General features: G+C 41.3%; 1 pseudogene; it reads right to left on the minus strand.

Annotated features, from left to right (window-relative positions):
- Positions 1–265: 265 nt before the first annotated feature.
- Positions 266–1,009, minus strand: LOC100967831 (acyl-protein thioesterase 1-like; annotated as a pseudogene).
- Positions 1,010–2,657: the final 1,648 nt, after the last annotated feature.

Genomic DNA, 2,657 nt, shown 5'->3' on the forward strand with positions numbered 1-2,657 from the left:
TGCAAAAAAAGAAACTAGCTACCTCACCTATTTTAATGTGAGTATATTCTGAGTTATATTATAAGAATACAGGTATATAGCTTAAAAGATCCTAAATTTTTCATGAGGAGACATAGGATAAATTTCCTGTAAGGTGTCACTGGTGTGTATTTGCAAAACATTTTAAAACTGAAAACTTTAGAAGTTTGAAGATCAGACATTGGAAAAAGTGTATACTCCACTACAATACCGCTGGCGTACTTCTATAAAAGGACTCTTAGTGAAATCAATCAATTGGATAAAACTGTAGAATTTTATCAGTGAATTGCTTGACATCCAATCATTTTCTGTTGACATGAAATGTGCATTATGCTTTCACAGGTTTTAAAGTTTACATTGGCTAGATTTACCAATATAAAACAATAAGAAAAAAATAAGGAAAGCAGACATTGGGGTAATAATGGGTCACAATCTCCATGGCACTGGAGAATAGAAATATCTCTATTAGTACCACTAATAGGACCCTTTGGAAAGGAAGGCCAAAGTGAAAGCCAGCAGTCACATGCGGTGACACCTGCCAGTTTCTGCTGTGTGGTAAGAGCAGTACATAAAAATAAAAGCTCCTCCCTGAGAAAATCCTCCCAAAATAATTGTCAGAAAGAATGCCATTCTACACCTCTTGATCTACCAAAAGTTTTACATTTACTGCTGCCTATTTAATTCCAGGTTCCTCCTCCTGGGAATCTGGTGAAAGCCCAAAAACATCAAAGAATATATAGCCATGTTCATATTTAATGTCATTGGCATAATTAGCACATGTGAGCAGATACATTTGATACGTGAACTTCTGATACCTGCAAAGTGTCTGCCCATCTGTGCCCGATATCTTCCCATCCATGAAGAAAAATCACCGCGGCTGTGGCCTTCTGGGCAGTGGACCCCGTGGCAGGCAGCAGAGCAGACACGCATTGCTGCATATCCACCCACTAGGTGGACTGTGCAAGTGGAGGGGGCGTGGGCCAAGGGCCAGTGAGTGGAAAGTCCAGCTGGCCTCACCTGGGTGCTCGCTCAGGCACCATCATCACGTATTTAAGAAGCCGTTGGCTATATTCCAGGAATTGAGACGCTCACCCACGTGTAAAAGTATTTGGCTTCTATTCTCTGGAATAGATATGCATTAAGATTTTACAAATTTAGAATATAGATAGAAATATTTAAGAGTTTGACATTTTTAACATGTCACCAGATGTTACTTTTCCTGGTATTTAGTTCTATGTAGTTAGGGGTTGACTCTTCAGTGATTTACTTATTTAAATACATAGTTTGTGTCCCTATGTAGTGTCTATAGAGAACATTTCTCTCTGTATTGTTTTATGGTGATAGCTGCTACAGTCTAACCAGTCCAAACTGTGAAAAAGTGACAAGAAAGATTAATTGCTGTTTGTCCCACATCTACCATGAATCTTTTCCACTTAGGCAAACACTATGTAAATTTCCTGGAAACGTCACTTGGGGGAGCTTGTGACCCTGATCTGTCCCCATCAGAAATCTGGCAGCCAGTGAACATGATCTTGGGCCAGGTGGAAGCAGCTTTTGATTGGCAGGTGCAGCTCCCCTCACCCCCCCACCTCCCCCCCAACTCCCCCCCAGCTTCTCCAGCCCCTACCCCTGTCCCTCGCCAAGATACACAGACAGAGTGAGGCTCTGGAGCAGTGTAAAGGCCTGCCTATATGTTGCCTGCTTCCTGAGTGCTCCCATAGCTTCCTTAGGACCTTTGACAAAACTCCTTTTCATCAGAAAAATTTGGACAAGAAGGCTTTCTTTTCTTCACATTTGGGCCTAAGGAGTATAAGTGTTCATATCCTCTCACAAGCAGTTTCTGAGTAAATAAGGTCCCTCCAGCTCTGAACAAAGATCTGTCTTCATAGATTCCTTTCATCTAGACAGTTCTGACTAGCTACTGTTGTATGGCCTGAAAAAAATCTGCTCTTCATCTTTTGATTCTGTCATTCTTATAAAAACAAACAACAAAGTGCTCCAGACATCTTTGTACTGTCATAAAACCTAGACAAGTGAGTGTAGATTTACCAAAACAATCTTTCCTTAGTTGCATATAATATACAGAGTATAATAAAGAAAAGTATTACTTGTAATATGATGACAAGAGGCTCAGCCATGGAGTCACCAGGCATGAGCTCTAATCTTTGTTCTGCAGCTTGATTTTAAGCTGTGTAAACTTGTGCAAGTCAACTAGCATCTTTGAACATTATCTAAAAGACAGGACTATATTTCAGACATTGAGGTACTTATGAAAATACTGTTTTAACTACTAAGAGATCCACTTACAAATGTGTCACTGGTGCAGCATGTGATCTACTCAGGACTCAGCACAGCCTACAAGGTCCTGGATAATCTGACCACCTGAGGAAACATTCTCCTTCTTCACCCTCCACCACTCTCCCCTGACTCATTGTGCTTTGAGCACCCACTGGCCATGCATTCCTCATTAAGGTTTTGCAAAACTATTCTCTCTGCCAGCAGCTCTCTGTGTTCCATTCCCACTTCTACCAACCACCCCCTGCCCATCCTTCAAGTTTCAGCCTAAATGTCAGTTCCTCATATAAAACTTCCTGGCCCACCAGAGTGGCTGGGGTCTGATGCAACTAGAACCTATTTCC

The sequence above is a fragment of the Pan paniscus genome, chromosome 6 (genome assembly GCF_029289425.2).
Source record: "Pan paniscus chromosome 6, NHGRI_mPanPan1-v2.0_pri, whole genome shotgun sequence".
Classification (NCBI taxonomy): Eukaryota; Metazoa; Chordata; class Mammalia; order Primates; family Hominidae; genus Pan; species Pan paniscus.